This window comes from Psammomys obesus, unplaced genomic scaffold (assembly GCF_907164565.1).
Source record: "Psammomys obesus unplaced genomic scaffold, mPsaObe1.curated_primary_1811, whole genome shotgun sequence".
In the NCBI taxonomy this organism is placed as follows: domain Eukaryota; kingdom Metazoa; phylum Chordata; class Mammalia; order Rodentia; family Muridae; genus Psammomys; species Psammomys obesus.
Genome location: NW_026596109.1, coordinates 4,837,981 through 4,855,993, shown reverse-complemented (window position 1 = coordinate 4,855,993; position 18,013 = coordinate 4,837,981). Strand labels below are relative to the sequence as shown.

Sequence of the window (18,013 nt, the reverse complement as noted above, 5' to 3'; positions counted from 1 at the left end):
GTATGGTGTGTGTGTTGTTTATGTATGCGGTGCGTGTATGGGCTGTGTGGTGTGTGTGTGTATAAGTGTGTTTTGTACATGATACATGGGTGGTCTATTATATGTATGTGTATGTGTGTGTGATATCATGTGTGGTCATGTGTATGTGTGTTTCTGATATGTCTGCTTGCATGCAGTGTGTATATATGTGTGTGTGAGGTATGTGGTACAGATGTGTGACCTATGTGTATGTGTGTACATGTAATGTGTGGGTGTATGGTTTACTAGGTAGAGTATGTGTATAGTTGGGGTTTCCATTGTGACAAACCCACGTGGCCAAAGGCATCCTGGGAGAAAAGGGCCCATCTCGTTTACACTTCCACAGCGCAGTCTGTCATCATCCAGGACGTGAAGGCAGGAAACTCAAGGCAGGAACCTGGAGGCAGGAACTGAAGCACAAGTTTACCGGCTTTGTCCAGCTGCTCTCTTGCAGCGCCCAGCCAGAGCCGCCAGCCAGGGTGACAGCACCCACAGTGAGCTGGGCCTGCCACATCAACCATCAATCAAGACACTGTACAACAGGCTTTCCCACGGGCGAATCTGGTGAGGCCTTTTTCTTCATTGAGAGCTCCTCTTCCTAAGTGACTCCATCTGTGTCAAGTTGATACAAAACCAGAATGTACTATGTGCACATGTGTTTATATGTGTAATAGGTGTTATGCACATATGTGTAGGAACAGTCTATGTAATGTATGTATATGATATGTATGTCTATGTATGTGATGTATGTATATGCAGGAGGGCGTGCTATGTGTACTTGCTAGTATGGATGGGTGCACATGGGAGCCACCCATTTGGCTGTGCACGTATGTGGTGCCATGAGGTTGACTCAGTGTCTTTCCTCAGCTGCTCTCCACTTTTATCTTCTGGATACGAGGTCTCTCACTACACCTGAAGTTTGCTTATGAGTTCGGCTAGGCTGCTTGACCAACGGGCTTCAGGGATCCTTCTAGCCCACCAGCACTGGGGCCGCAGGAGAATGCCACTGTCTCCAGCTTTCCACACTGGTTCCAAGAGTGAAAACTCAAGCCTCATGTATCAGTCATTTTGTCATCTCCCCCAAACCCATATCTGAGTTGTTGTTTTTTTTTTTTAATTTGATATCTTCTAAAAAATATAGCAGGTGCTTGTAAATATTTGTTGAATAAAGCAACATAGATTATATACAGTCCCATATCTTAATAACAATGTTTTAAAAGCTATTTGGGAATATAGGCAGAGAAAATGGTTGGTTGAACTGAACGAAATCTGAAGAACTCTTTATGGAGAACCCAGAAGCTCATCTGTAGCTTGACCTTCAAAGAACACACTCGACTCCTGGGTGTTCAGTCAGTCATCCACCCTGCAGAGTACACCAGACACTCAGGGCCTAGCAAATACATCGACAGCTCATCTGTTCTGACTGTAAACTCGAAACAAAAGAAAATCAGATCATGTTCTACTGAACGATCATATTCTGGGTTTTCAGAGGAAGATCAGAGGGTTCAGTTTTTATAGCTAATGTTTACTTTGTCATTTTTTTTTAATCTGTCAAATATAAAACAAAACGGTCTGCCGATATTTGAATGGGTGACTAGCCTGAAAGAAAATCATCTACAACTCGCTCCGGCGATCTCCAAGCCTCTGAGCCTGTGGAGACGCTTGTAAATTAGGTACCAACTCTGGCGTTCTGCTTGCCTCAATAAATGGCTCAAGGGGCTCCATCTGCTATTAACGTTTCTGCATTTTCTGCGAAAGAAGCCTCGATTTCATACTTACATAGCAAACACTTAAGCATTCTATTTGAATATACATGAACAGCTCCTTTTTCAAGAGTCAAAAACCTTAACAAAATAAATACAGCCTCATCTATGTCTAGTGACCTGGTAACTTAAAGCATGTCTGCTTTTATCTCTTCACTTAGAACAGAAATTTGCCATGTGCCTGGTGCTTGAGGAGGCCGAAAAAAGAGTTGGGTTCCCCCGGAACCGGGATTACAGGCAGTTCTGAGCCACCATGTGGAATGGAACCCCGGCCCTCTGGAAGAGCAGCCAGTGCTCTTAATCATTGAGCCAGCTCTCCAGCCCCTTAAATCTTTTATAAAGTAAAAAAAGACTTCTTCCCAGGTAGGGTAGCACATTGCTGTAACGCAGCATTTAGAAGGGCAGAGACAGAGGATAGCCACAAGATCGAAGCCAGCCTGGATTACACAGTGAGTTTCATGCCAGCAGGGGTTACATCATGTCTCAGAAGAAAACAAAACAAAAATTCCCCATCATCTTGGCACATGCATTTGTCACTTTGAAAGCTCAACTTCAAGTGCTTTAATCTCCTACAGGAGCTCCAGTTTCAGCAAGAGACCCTGCCCCAGACAGGAAAGAACAGAACAATCGAGAAAGACGCCAACTAAACACACACACACACACACACACACACACACACACACACACACACACCTATGCACACGATAACACAGATAATATGAATATGAAGAATCCCTGGGGACTGGGGAGATGGCTTAGCAGTTAAGAGCAGGTACTGCTCCAGCAGAGGACCCATACTTGGCTCCTAGCACCCACATTAGGCCTTAGGTAGCCCTTCACTCCAACTCCAGGGTATCTGATACCCTCTTCTGACCTTGGCGGGAACCCACACTTACATACACAAACCTACACATCCACACAAACACATGCGCCTGACTATGAAACAAAATAAATCTTTTTTTTAAAAAATAACTAAGTTCTTAAAAAGGAATTTCTTAATGTAAATGTTTATTTTTGTACTTTTCTTATAACAGAGTTTAAAGTTTTTAAACCAGGGGCTGGCACAATGCCTCCACCAGTGAAAGCACGTGCTGCCAGGCTTGACAAATCTGAGTTCGATTCCCCAGGACCCAGAGGTGGAAGGAAAGTACTGACTCCCACAAGACGTCCTCTAACCTGCCCTCGTGTGCAGTGGCAAATGCATTAGTAAAGTAATAAAAAAAAACTTTAAATGAAAAATAATTTAACTAAATACTTTCAGTGAGTATTGGGCTAAAATTTTAAATGAAGAAAATATTATCAAATCATCATTAGGTAGGTAGGTATCTTAATCACATAAAAACTATGGTATATGATAAAAGTCTATGGTGTCTAATATTTAAGGAATTCAACTATTTAGAAAGAATAAATCATGTTGCATTTACTTAAAATCCATAAAATTTTCCCAAAAAGTGAATATTTGTTTTCCCTTTTCCTGAAGGATAGGGAGGGCTGTAAAGCCCGCTGTCGGTACAGGGAGATGTCTGAGATCAGCCATGCGTAGCCATAAGAGGCAACAGGAAATCCTATGGAAGAATTGGTTCATAAGTTTGGAATGTGTTATCAAAAGGCTAGGAAGCCACGAGTCCCAAGCAGTGCTTTCTATGTACTGTTCTCTGCCTTCTACCAGAAAGTCTTTCTCTCAATCACACCTATGACCAGCAGCCTTGTTCTAAAACCCAAGTACTTACGTACCTTCCACATAGGGCTAATGTAGTTAATATGTGTGGCTGTATCTTATAAACATAGCAGCAATTACAATTAACTAGTATTTATGTGGGTATCAGTTTTCTGTGTTTAAAACGAGTCAGTGGTCTCATTCTCTCTTGCTCTCTCTCTCTGTCTCTCTGGCTCCATCTCTCTCTTTAACACACACACAAACACACACACCCTAACTATGTATGTGCACAATTTATCTTTTTTCATCTTCTAGATACTAATCAGCTTGGCTTAGAAATTCTGTCAGTGGATGCAGAATACAATTGTTCGAAAATCTCTTGTTTATAGTTTCTTAATTTTCATAGGGTAGACACCCAAATCACAGCTGTCAGTCGAAGCAAAAATAGGAAATATGACTCTGGGAAAAACTTAGTTGTCCTAGCCTTCATGAGACAGGTATTTGATAACAGCTGTTGTTAAACATGACTTCACATTTTCTAAAGCCGATTATAACATCATTTCAGAAGCTCCTGAGAGTCTCTGTTCGCCTCAAACCTTTGGTTGTTATTTAGTATAAATAGGTGTCACACTTAACAGGGTCTCACTATGCAGCTTTGGCTGGCCCAGAATTCCTTATATAGACCAGGCAGGCCTCAGTTTCACAGAGGCACTCCTGAGATTAAAGGCATGTGCTACCAAGCCCTGCTTGTTTTGATTCGTTTGGAGTTTGATGTTGTTTGTGATTAAATAATTTGACTGTTACTTTTGTCCTCAAAGTTTTATTTTACACCATGCGACCAAACTCTTGTAGTCTTCTGTCTAGCACCTTCTGTAATTCATGTTTCCCAAAGCATATGTGTTGGAAGCTCAGCCTACAGTGAAGCGTTATTGGAAGGTTAAGGCTTAACAAGAATTGATGAAGTCATGTACAAGTTAACACTCTTGCTAGAATGTTTTGGGTTTGCTTATGTTTGGTCTTCTTGGCTTTTGTGTCATGCTTGCCTGCAACCCTGCCGGGCTGTAATTCATCAGGAAGTGCCCCCTAGGTGTGGCCTTTTGCCATGGGATTTTCTACCTTCAGAATCCTGAGCAGAATATTACTTATGTTCTCTTCTTTATAAAGTCCTCGGTATGTAGCATTTTGTTATAGCAATAGCAGAAAGTATGGAAGGGAACTAGTGAGGGAGGAAAGTGGAAAAAAAAGGTGGGGGAGGACCTAAATATCCATATTGAGAATGTAGTTTGTAAATGTATTCTATTCCTTCTTAGAGTTTGAATCTGAAAAGTCTCCAAGGGACTGATTTGAACACTTACTCCACTTCTGTTATTTCAGGAAGTTCTGAAGGCTTTGGGGGCGGGCTTCTAACTCAAGGAGGTAGGTTATTAGGATTGGGTCATAAAGCGTATCTTACCCCTAGCTCCTTCCTGTCTGCTCTGATGTAAACAGTTGCCTTCCTCCACACTCCTGCCTCCACGCTGGTCTCATTACTGCACTGAAACAAGCAACGAAGGACCTAGTCCTATGAAATCTTGACCTAAATTAGGATTTTCCTACCTTTAGAATCTCAAAAGTAACTCATGCAGTGGTTCTCAATCTCTGGGTCATGACCCCTTTGACAGTCACATATCAAATATCCTGCATATCAGTTATTTATATCATGATTCATAACAGTAGCAAAATTACAGTTTTGAAGGAGCAACAAAACAGTTTTAAGGTTAGAGGTCAGCACAACATGAGGAGCTGAATTGAGAAGTTGCAGCACGAGGAAGGTTGAGAACCATTAAATTTCTACCAATGAAAATAATAAGGCAGAACAGTCAGTCAACAAAAATCCTGAACAGTTATGACACACTACACCCAAGTTCACACAGTAAAGACTGAAAGAAACACACACAAAAAATTAAAAATTCCTGTGACGTTCTCATTCTAGCGGTAATGAAACTGGAAAGTATACACATAGCATTTCCAAATGTGATGAAACACTATGGAGTAAAAAGGAAAGAAAGGGGGAACATACGCATTGCAAAGTAAGGAGCTGGGCAAGTTCAAACATTTGAACAGAGGCTTAAGGGAAATGTGCAGCAGAGCAAGCCACGTAGACATCCCAGAGACGAACACTGCAAGCAGAGGAAGCTAAAGTATAAAGATGGTCGCTGAAACACTCAGGGAAAGCCAGAAGTGCAGGAGGAGAAGGAGGAAAATATAGGAAAAGGAAGGATGGGCGACCATAGGGCTCTTCCAATTATTACAAAGATGTGGGCTTTGACAATATATGGACTGGAAAGCCACCAGCGTATTTGGAGCGGAAAAGTGTCATGATGTGATGTGTCTGTTTAACTGAGATTTTGACTTTAGGGCTGTAGAGATGGCTCAGTGGTTAGTTCTTCCAGAGAATCCGGGTTTGATTTGATTCCCGGCACCCACAGGATGCCTCTCAACCACCTGTAACTGCAGTTCGGGGGAATCTGGCACCCTCTTCAGGCCTCCATAGGCACCAGGCACACACACGGCACACCAACATACGTGTAGACAAAGTACTCATACACATACAATTTTAATTTTTTTATTTTTTATTTTATCATTTATGAGCGCTTGTTTGTACGCATGCACATGCATACCCACAGAGACCAAAGAGTATGTCAGAGTCCCCTGGACTTAGAGTTAGTTAATCGTGAGCTGCCCAACATGGCTGATAGGAACTAGACTTATGTCCTCTGGGAGAGCTAAATAAGCATCCTTAACTGCTGAGCCATCTCTCCTACCCCCTCACATGTATTTTAATAAAAAAAAAAAACTTTTGGGGGGGTTGATTGAAGAGGACAGAGGATATAAACAGACTAATAAATGGGCCCTTGCAACAATCCAAAGGTAAGAGCTGTCTGCAGTGGCCACTGAAGTAAAAGGAGAGACTGTGTGCTGGGTTTATTTTGAAAACAATGCAAAGAAGATTTACCTACATAGATATAAATGCAGATACAGGTGTAGATATACATGGGCAAAAATCGAATGTAAGGGATCAATGATGACTCCAGGCTTAGGCCCTAACTACTCTGAAAAATGAAGACGAGCTGGCCTGCAGCCGGTGTATCATTGAGGCCCTATTTGGAGCACATTGAAATAGAATGCGTAGAAATGTCTACTAGACCGCCAAGTGAAAATGCTTTGCAAGCAGGTGGGTAAAGAGGTCTGAGGCTTAGAGCAGGAAGCCAAGACATGAACTATCACTGTCTAAGTTTAGAGAGATTACAGGAATTTTCAGAGTAGAGAGAGAGAAAAAGCAAAGGCTTAAGAAGAGGAAGGACCAGCAGAGCAGACAGCAGGGTGTAGCCTGTGAAAGAGGAAACGGGGAAGCACTTACCGAACTGGATATCAGGCAGACGCTGGGACAAGGTTGTCAACGGGTGAAATGGAATGAACTCTGACACCAAACGGCAATGCTGATGTCATCAGAGACCTGGCAGTCCCGTAGACCTTGCAGACCTTGGGCAGAATATTCAAAAGTAAAGTTGGATAGGAATGGGTTTAAGAAAAAAAAAAAAAAGTAAAAACACAGAAAACAGAAACAACTCACTAATAATGTTTTGCTCTGAAGTTATTTTCTGAAAAGAAAATAACTATCACAGACATATTTGTAGCCTAAATAATCTGCAAAAAGATACATTTAACATTCCTGTAATTTTTCTTTTAAAATAGGCAAAATGAGGCTTGTAGTAAGGAAGAAGCAAGCAACAAATCGGGGTATCCTCAGATTACCTTTGTCAAGTAACGAGTAGAAAGGCATTTGTTTTATCTACCCATTGATAACAGTTTTCTAGATACCAGCCAATACATTCATCTTATGCCTTTCTCCCAGTATTCGTCACAGTTCAAATGTTAAAAATAGTTAAAGACTAACATCACGTGTGTATGAAAAGACAACAGATAGTATCACTATTGCATCTGAAAAATCCCTTAAGGGAACTGGAGTTGTCACTCGGGGAGAATGCTTGCCTTGGAAGCCCTGGCTCTGGTTCCCAGCACCCAATAAACCAGGTGGTTCAGACCAGCACCCAGAAAGTAGAGCTATGAGAAAGTCAAGGTCTTCCCCAGCTATGACATGAGTTTGAGGTCAGCCTGGGCTATAATATTATTTGTTTGTTTGTTTCTTTGGTGTGTGTGTGTGTGTGTGTGTGTGTGTGTGTGTGTGTGTGTGCTTGAGAAAGAATATTTTAAACTATAAAAAGATCAGCTTTAAATAGAAACTTCAAAAGCCTGTATGTACAAAGTCTGGCCAGTAGGTGAACATTTGCACTTTTCTAATTTAATTAAAATTGGAATTTGTAAATCACATAAAATCTTAAGAATTTGAACTAAGCCTTTTCTTCATTTTAACTCCACAGGACATTTTTTTTTTTTTTTTTTTTTTTTTTTAGTGCGAGTGCTTGCCTCTAAGTATCTGCCAAAAGAATTGATTTATTTTTGCTTTTATTTTTTTTCTTTTTCTGGATATGTTTAGGTCTTACTTCCAAGACCTCCCACTTCACAAACACAAACCATGTGGTCCTACATTAGTGATCTGAGTATGAAGCAATGACTGTTCTTCCCTCGATGAATTCGTGGGAGAGCAGAGCCCCACACTGTAAAAGAAGAAGGGGCCAAGATCCCAAGCTGTGAATGAGCTGGCCTGGATCTAAGCAGATGCCTGAACTGTTCCCCTTGTTTTTCAAACAAGCATCAGCAGGATATCTGAGTTCTAAGACTCCCTGGCTAACAAACATGGAATTCACTTCACTCTGCTCACATTTCAAAGGAGGTGACCCTCTGCCTCAGGAGGTACTGTGAGGAAGACGACACCTGGCTGGCTGATGCCCTTTCCAGGCCAAAGGCAGAAAAAGAACTGAAAATACGTTAAAATGTTTTCAGGAAAGAGCACTTCAAACCCATTCTCTCGGACTGCATACAAAGCATTTGTGGGTGGTAGGAGATTGTTTCATTCTAGCTCATAGCCAACAAAAACAGCTAGAAATGCTTCTACGCCTAGCCTAACTGGCAAAGTCTAAATCTCAAATAAATTTTAAAATACTAACAGTAAAATGTTGTATGTGGTGACAAAAGCCACTCTCTCATTCTGTGCCTGTATAAATGAGTCAAGGAGTTTTGGTATTTAGAAAGAATGAATCAAAAAACGCATCGCTACTTTATCGTACAACTGCCCGTGTGTGTGTGTGTGTGTGTGTGTGTGTGTGTGTGTTCCTAATTTCTGGCTGATGTATTTAGTTAACCTCTGCTATTTTCTGGGATTCATTCCAAGACTATGAAAGGTAACGCTGAAGTTGTCATCTCTGTTGCTGAGATTCATTTCAGAAGATGGTTTGAAGTGGTCTGAAAAACCACTTTTTAAACATTCTAAACACAACTTTATGCTAAAAAGCCATGAGCACTGCTCAGTAATTGATGGAAAAGGTACAATTTTTTTTTTTTGGTTTTCTCCAAATTTTTTCTTCCAAATACACATTACAAAAAAGTACTATGTTAAAACCACAGGTTATTTAGGTATTTCTTTCTTCCCAATTCTTTTCTGTTTCTCAGTGTTGCAGACATTGGTTTAAAGGTAATATGATTCTTTAAGTGAGTGCCTATTCATGTATTAACTATATATATATATTTTTTTTCCCAAGTTCTGTACACATACTTTATTTTCTCTACCACTATTAACTGAAAAAAAATTCCTGAAAACATGGACAGTAAATGCACATAAAAACCCCAACCCCAAGACCAATGGAGTTCCTTCAGTTTCATGAAATCAGCAAGAATGGCAATTACAGAAGTCTACATTTCTAATAGGAGGTACACCTGAGGTATTATTAAAAGGCCCTCCGAAAATGATGAGAACCCAGTCCTCTAAACGTGATAGACGATGGAACCCATGGGGGTTAGGTTAATCCCCCACCCCTGAGGATAAATGGGAAACACGGCTGTGCTATGTCTCGGGGGTCCGGAGAGCTGGCGGGGCACTTGATACACACAGACCCTCCAGGCCCCTCTGAAGAACTCCCCCTGTGCCACCAGGAGTCCACAAACAGCGTAGCGCCCGGATACCCTGTGTCTTAGATGGAGTCAACCTACCTGGGTTTGCAGAAAGATTCCTTGGTCCGATCTGGTTTCTCCCTCAGCACTGCAAATCCTTTTAAATGAGTGCTTCGGCTGGGGCTCGGCTCGGGGCTTTGGTTGGCTGGCGAGCTGGCTTTTCTGTTTGTTTTGTTTTTAATTTGCTCGGGAAGGGGGAAGAGGGTGGGAAACTAAGCCCGCCCCACGACACATTTTTTTCCTCTTAGGTCTCTCAAACCAACCCACCCTCTCTCTCTCCGGCTCGGGCTCCGGAGCTTAAGGGGTTGATGTCGTAGTCCCAGGCAGTTTCCAAAGTGGCAGGAGGCCGGGAGAAGTTGCGTGGCTCTCCTCAGGTGCCGCCCCAATCGGCCGCCGGGTCACCCAACCTTCTGCGCCCTGTTGCGCAGTCCTGGGTGGCCCCGCGCCTGGGGTTCAGGACTGGAAGGGGGTCCCACCTGTGTCCCGAGGTGGGATGAGGCAGGATGCCCGGGCTCTGTGCCGCTGGCTCGGAAGGTGCCAACCACTAGTGCGCGGGCGCGCCACTGCGGGGCACTGGCCACTCAGGTGACCGCGCGGCGGGGACGCAGCGCGCGTGTCCGAGGCAGGAGCTGGGGCGAACCTTAGGGGCTGATTCTGTCCTCTCTAGCTTTTACAGCGGCAGGTGTAGGGAATGCTGCTCTAATAATTAAAAGGACTTGGCGAGGTGGGAAGGGGAACCAAGGAAGACCCCAAAGAGGGAAGTCATGAGCTCCCTCTACCCCAATGGGCATCAGCCATCATCTCTGCCTTGCCTGTCACAAAGGGGAGGAGGGTATTCCTTCATCTAGTTGACTAATGACCACTTCAAAGTTTTCCATGCTGGAACTCAATGACATTTGAGGCAGTGAGAAAAAAAAAAAAAAAAGTGTCTGTCCTTAGAAAGTCAGATTCCAACCTCAAATTACATAGAAATTTGCTGCTCTCGGCTAGAGATGTGTATTCACTTATCTGTTTACTTCCTTTATGTATGTTTATTGACATGGTGCGTCACATTATTTTCTTTGAACTCGGGAGAAGAGGACATAAGCATTTCTAAAATTCCCAAGTGTGCAGTTGATCTGCAGGAAAGAATAGAGGAGAGATGCAAGAAAAAAAAAAAAAAAGCATGTGGAGGTACTTTGGATTGGGACTACAGTGACAAGCAAAGGCCTCTCAGGTTAATTTGACCAGGAGGACTCTCCTGGGAAGACCATCAAAAAATGGGCACGGCAAGTGGGTTGCCTGAAATTAACCCAGCCACAATAGGGCAGAGAGCATGCTCCTGCTCCATGGGGTGAGCCAATACAGAACCAAGAGATCTGCAATAGGACTCCTCCTCCATAGACGAGACCTTTCAGGGTGACCTTTCAGGTGACCTTTCTAACAAGCAGCGGCCCTGCAGACTCTATGTTGAAGCCACGTTTTCTTTTTCCTTTTTAAAAAAAATTTTATATTAATTACAGTTTATTTATTTTGTATCCCAGCTGTAGCCCCCTCCCTCCTTCCCTCCCAATCCCTCCCTCATGTCCTCCCATGCTCCTCTCCAACTCCATAGGGGATGTCCTCCTCCCCTTCCATGTAGCCCTAGCCTATCAGGTCTCCTCAGGACTGGCTGTATTGTCTTCCTCTGTGGACTGGTAAGGCTGCTTCCCCATCAGAGGGAGGTGATCAAAGAGCCAGCCACTGAGTTCATGTCAAGATAGTCCCTGTTCCCATTACTAGGGAAACCACTTGGAGACTGAGCTGCCATAGGCTACATCTGTGCAGGGGTTCTAGGTTATTTCCATGCATACTCCTTGACTGGAGTATCAGTCTCAGAAAAGACCCTTGGGCCCAGATTTCTTGGTTCTGTTGCTCTCCTTGTGGAGCTCCTGTCCCTTCCAGGTCTTTCTATCTCCCCCTTCTTTCATAAGATTCCCTGCACTCTGCCCAAAGTTTGGCTATGAGTCTCAGTTTTGATATACTGTTGGATAGAGTCTTTCAGAGGTTCTCTGTGGTCCTGTTTTCTCCCTCTTCCAATATCCATCCCCTTTGCCTTTCTGACTAAGGATTGGTCATCTTACCCAGGATCCTCCTTCTTGCTTAGCTTCTTTAGGTATACAGATTTTAGTATGTTTATCCTATATTATATCTAATATCCACTTATAAGTGAGTATATACCATGTGTGTCTTTCTGCTTCTGGGATAGCTTACTCAGGATGATTTTTCTAGTTCCTGCCATTTGCCTGCAAATTTCATGGTTTCCTTGTTTTTAATTGCTGAGTAGTACTCCATAGTGTAAATGTAACACAATTTCTGTATCCATTCCTCAGTTGAGGAACATCTGGGTTGTTTCCAGATTTTGGCTATTACAAATAAAGCTGCTATGAACATGGTTGAGCAAATGTCCTTGTTGTATACTTGATCATCTTTTGGATATATTCCTAGGACTGGGTTAGTTGGATCTTGAGGAAGCACTATTCCTATTGATTTATTTCCAAAGTGGTTGTGCAAGTTTACATTCCCACCAGCAATGGAGGAGGGTTCCCCTCTCTCCATATCCTCTCCAGCATGTATTGTCACTTGAGTTTTTTATCTTAACGATTTTGATGGGTGTAAGGTGAAATCTCAAGGTCTTTTTGATTTTCATTTCCCTGATGACTAAGGATATTGAGCATTTCTTTAAGAGTTTCTCTGCCATTGGATATTCCTCTATTCAGAGTTCTCTGTTTAGCTCTGTACCCACTGATAACATAAAGTACCTTGGTGTGACTCTAACTAAGGAAGTGAAGACCTGTTTGAAAAAAAAACAAACTTCAAGTCTCTGAAGAAAGAAATTGAAGTAGATATCAGAAGATGGAAAGATCTTCCATGTTTATGGATCAGTAGGATTAACATAGTGAAAATGGCCATCCTACAGATGGCCTACAAATGGCAGTCTACAGATTCAATGCAATTCCCATCAAAATACCAACACAATTCTTTACAGACATTGAAATAAAAATTCTCAACTTCATATAAAAAAACCTAGAATTGCCAAAACAATCCTGTACAGCAACAGATTGTCTGGAGGCATCTCCATTCCTGATCTCAATCTGTATTACAGAGCAACAGTAATACAAACTTCATGGTATTGGCATAGAAACAGAATGATAGATCAATGGAATTGAATAGAAGACCCAGAAATGAACCCACACACCTATGGATACTTGATTTTTTACAAAGAAGCCAAAACCATACAATGGAAAAAAGACAACAAATGGTGCTGGTCCAACTGGATGTCTATATGCAGAAAAATGAAAATAGATCCACATTTATCACCCTGCACAAAACTAAAGTCCAAGTGGATCAAGGATCTCGACCTAAAACCAGACACACTAAATCTGTTAGAAGAAAAAGTGGGGAAGAGCCTTGAACTCTTTGGCACAGGAGATAAATTCCTGAACAGAACACCAACAGCACAGGCTTTAAGATCAACAATCAATAAGTGGGACCTCATGAAACTGAACAGCTTCTGTAAAGCAAAGGACACTGTCATCAGAACTAAACAATAGCCTACAAACTGGGAAATGATCTTCACTAACCCTATATCTGACAGAGGGCTAATATCCAGAATATATAAAGAACTCAAAAAGTTAAAAAACAACAAATCAATTAATCCAATTATTCAGAAATTCCACAACTACCTATTAAGTAGGCTTCATGGGCATCTGAGGTAGACAATGTTAACCTAGACATGCTAAGCTTTGGTTTTCATCAAACTGTTGCAAATAAATAAATAGACAAATGTCTTCATTGGTTAAAGCATAAAACTGAAGTGGAGACTCTGGTTTTTTCAAATTGTTATTATTCAAACAACACAAAAAGAAATCTTAATAAAGTAATTAAATAATCAAATTATCACATTCTTTTCCTATGGCTGCTATAACAAATTAATATAAACATAGTGCTTAAAACAGCAGAGATGTATTCTTTTTGCTTATGATGTCAGCAAGTCTGCAGTCTCTCCCAAGTCACCAAGGGACACTCCAGACCTGCCCCTTCCAGCTTTGACATCAGGGGCATCCTTGATCACAGCTAATGTAAATGAAACTGGAGCATCCACTAGAGAAATCAGTACGAAGGGGTCCAAAAACCAAAACAACAAAAACAAACAAAAAACCAAGCAAACAAACAAACAAACAAAAAACCCTCTAAAACTACCATATAACCCAACTATATTACTCCTGGGTCTACATCCAAAAAAAATCTAAGTCAACACACCACAGAGACTCCTACACACTAGTGTTTATAGTTGCACTATTCACAATAGTTAAGAAATGGAGTGAGCCTACATGTCCATCAACAGAGAGCTGAGGCGGGGTATGGTTCAGTCAGTAAAGCACTGGCATGAGGATCTGAGTTCTATCCCCTGAATTCATGTGAAAATGCCTGGAATTGGGGAGGCAGAGACAGGAGCACCCCTGAAGCTCACTGGCCAGGCAGTCTACCCTAATTGGTGAGCTTTAGGCCAATGAGAGGTCCTGTCTCAAAGGGAATGAGCAACACTCCTGAAGATAACATCTAAAGTTTTCCTCTAGCGCGCACACACACACACACACACCACCACCACCACCACCACCACCACCACCACTAACAACAACAACAAATGAATGGAAAGACAATACAGATGAATGGAAAAAGAAAATATAGCTTGTATACAGAGTGCCCTATGAAAATGTATACAACATGAGATCACTATGTTAAGCAAAATAAACCATATTAAGAAAGTCAAATCAGAGAGAGAGAGAGGAAGCTGTGAAAGCAGGAAAGAAGAAAGACTTGTAAGGGAGAGAAGGGAAGAGAAAAGAGTAATAGAACACAAGCATCATGAAGGCCAAGGGGGAAGTTAAAGAATTAGAAAGTGGGCAGGAGGGCAGCGGTGGAGGCAGGTAAAGGGAAGCAAAGCTAAATGACGTGTGTATGCGAATGCCATGGAGAATCTGTTACTTTATATACTAATTTAAAGAAAAAAAAAAAGCATGGGCATTATGAAAAATAAGTGCCTCAGGGAGAAGTACAAAGGCTTGCCCTCTCCATTTCTGTCTGAGCCCCAGCACTGCCTGAAGGCTAACCGGAGCGCATTGCAAACCATCACCACTGCAGAAGTGTAGCTGCCTTGATAGGCCCTTATTTCTGCACCATGACATAGCACCAAGGATCACACCCCAGGTTCTGAGTCAGTAGCTCCACAGAGCATTTACATTCAAATTAATTGAACACCTCTGAGTCTCAATACTGTTGGCACAATGCTTGGTTACTTAGGCACGGTAAGTGGATGTGAAGGAATAAGTGGGAAAAAAGAAATCATAGGCAATCTGGTAAGAACCATCACTACACTGAAAACCATCTCTATAATGAAATAGAATTTGCCAGAGCAAAACAGATTAACACCCTGACTCGCTCCATATTTTTGGAGGGAAGAAAAAAAATCCCTTAAAGGAAATCTAGTGTAAAAATAAATTAATGTGTTCACCTATTTTCTCTTTTGAAAGAAAAAAGAAATCAATGGACTGCCCATTCACACAGATGCAAACCCCACTGGGAAGAGTCATTCATGAATGGGTTTACTGTTGCATGAACTGGGTAAAACATTTTACCCAAGTATTTTGGTTGTTAGTTTCCGAACATAAACACTGCCTGATTACTATGCTAGAGCCCTTCTTGAGGGCCCACCAGTGACTTCCAGGACTGACTACTCTCTCCGGTGACCTCTTTCCTCCCCACCTTGCCTTTTCATTCTTCCACTCTTCCCAAGTAAGCACTCCACTAACAGGACTCACTGACTCACACTGGGAGGCCTACAGGGGTCACAGACTCACCCAGGATCCAGCCTTGTATCAGTGAATTGGACTGTGACTCCATTCCAGGAATGAGTTGCCTGTTATATACCTACACACACACACACACACACACACACACACACACACACACACACACACGCTTGAGTGATTAGACTTTGTGAAACAGGTGCATGGACACCTACGTCTAAAAATGAAAAAGGTCTATACTTGAAAACTAGAAAGATGTTATAGTTTTTTAATAAATTCACTAATATAATCAATAATAGCTATCCAAGCAAAGTCTTGACTCACAGTAAATGGGAAGTGCCTTCTTATATTTAATTATACTGAACTGAATTTACTGAGTAAATAATATAACTATTTAATTAAATAATAGATTCTAAGGCCCAAGTAAACTCTAACAAAGACTCTTCATATAAAGATGTTTTAAGTTGGGGTCACATGACATGACATTAGCTGATAATTGGCAGATCCACTTACTTGATTAAATAGTAGCTATTCTCTCTCCCTGTACCAGAAATACATTTAAAAGGGGCCATTTCAAAACAGGTAATACAAAAGTGATTTAATGAAAGCCTAAGGCCAATTTTCCATATTAGACATAAACAGTGCTCCTAAAACACACGCAGGTTTCAGAAGACTTTGGCAGGTTATGTTAAACAAAATAGTCAGTAATCAATGAAAAGAAAAGAAATTTTTAGGAAGAAAGTTGAAGAATAAGGAAAATCTGAGTGCTAGCACATTTGATGAACGGGATGATATGAACAAAGCAAGCAGAGCTAACTCACAGGCTGGCAATTTTTTTTCTTTAAGCTCAAGGATATTCCAAGGCTCCGCTACTAAGTGCTGTCTCCAGGCTCAGAATTAACCAGTGCTTCTCCTGCCCATTATATATTATAATACACGCTGCCTACTGTATGTAATATATAGCGTGTAATATATCATACTTGTGTTGTCCCTCTGTAAATGCTTTCTGAGTGAATACATGGCATGAAAAGAAACACAGGGCGACAAATATATTCAGAACAAAGGACTACCTTATGATCAAGCCCTAAGTTGTCACAAACAAACTCTAGGGACTAGAAAGATGAATCAGTGCTTAAGAGCATTTGCTGTTCTTGCAGAGGACCAGAGTTGTTCGGTTCCCAAAACTCATATGGTAGCTCTCAAATGCCTTTAGTTCCACCTTCGGGGACTCTTGATAATGTCTTCTGGCTTTCTTAGCCACCCACTTGCACATTCAAATACTAATATTCACACATCAATAAAATAAACTAAATATTTTTGAAAAACAAATCCTGGCTGGATGTGATGGCACATGACCTTAATCCCAGCCTTGGCAGACACAGAGGCAGAGAGGGAGGCAGGTGGATCTCTGTGAGTTCCAGCTTACTGGCAGTGATTTTATGTTAATTTCACAGTCAAGCAAAAGGGCCATTTGAAAACAGCTATATGGGAGTATGTGTCCTTATTAAATGAGCCATAGGAAGTAGAACCATTCACATGGTCCTAAAAGGCTGAGGCAGCCCAGTTACTGTTCAGTCTGTTTTCCCACCTACTGCCCAATCCATAACTCATTTAATCTAAATTCCTCCCCCGAGGGAATGCTGTTGGCAAGGATACAGAGGAATTGTATTACCTTGATTGCTAGGGACGTTCACAGCCCCTTCTTACACTGTGACTTAAAAAAAAAAATAGCAACAGGCTGGAGAGACGGCTCAGGAGTTAGGAATGTTTGCTTCACACGCAGGAAAAACAGAGCTCAGACCCCAGCACCTATTTTACAAGCCAGACAAGGCCCAACACACTCCTGTTACCCCAGCATTGATGCAGATAGAGGCAGGGAGATTGCTAGAGTTTGCTGGCTCCCTGCCCAGCTGAAAAACGTTGAGTTTCCGGGGCTGAGGGTTTTGCTCAACAATATACTACTTGCCTTGCAAACTTGAGGTCCTGGGTTCCAACCTCGGTAAATCTCCAGGCTCAAGGAGAGACCCCTGCCTCAAAGGATTTAGGTTGAGAGGGACAGGAAAAGACACCTGATGCCTTCCATTGACCTTGGTGCATGGCCAGGCATGCTCGCCACAGGCATGCACATATACCAGGCACCCCCGCCCCCGCCCCACACGGGGTCACATTGGTTATAATTTTGTATTAAGAATAAAAATTATCTCGTCCAAGATTAAGTATAAGTACCAGAACATGAATTTTTTTTCCTCCAGGATTTATTATTATTATTAACACTGGTTCTACTTCACACTGTATCTTTACATTTGTTGTCTATCTGCCAGTTTGTCAGAAATGGACACTGTAGTGTAAGAAAATTTCATAAATTCATCAAATTTTACATGTGAGCTGAATTTATTACTTCTTTGCCCTTGAAATATAATGAGAAATAAAGTTATAATAATAAGTATTGGGAACTTACTTCTGAAGCATTGCCTGAAAGGGGTCTATAAATACATGATTAGGCTGAAATCAGAATTCTGCAACTGAACAGAAATGCATTTCCTACAGAACTTAAAGTGGCCACCGCTTCTGGTTTTCCTTATGATCTATCTGCACACACACACACACACACACACACACACACACACACACACACACAC

At 41.7% G+C, this 18,013-nt stretch overlaps 1 protein-coding gene across 3 annotated transcripts in view; it reads right to left on the bottom strand.

Annotated features, from left to right (window-relative positions):
• The window catches only part of Lepr (leptin receptor), a 76,371-nt gene extending 66,318 nt beyond the window's left edge, over nucleotides 1–10,053 (bottom strand). For all 3 annotated transcript variants that reach the window (XM_055628975.1, XM_055628976.1, XM_055628977.1), the window contains exons 1-2: nucleotides 9,586–10,053; nucleotides 6,839–6,960 (exon numbers count right to left, since the gene is read on the bottom strand). The gene's annotated coding sequence lies outside the window, so the exon portion shown is untranslated. The remainder of the gene's footprint in view (nucleotides 1–6,838; nucleotides 6,961–9,585) is intronic.
• Nucleotides 10,054–18,013: the final 7,960 nt, after the last annotated feature.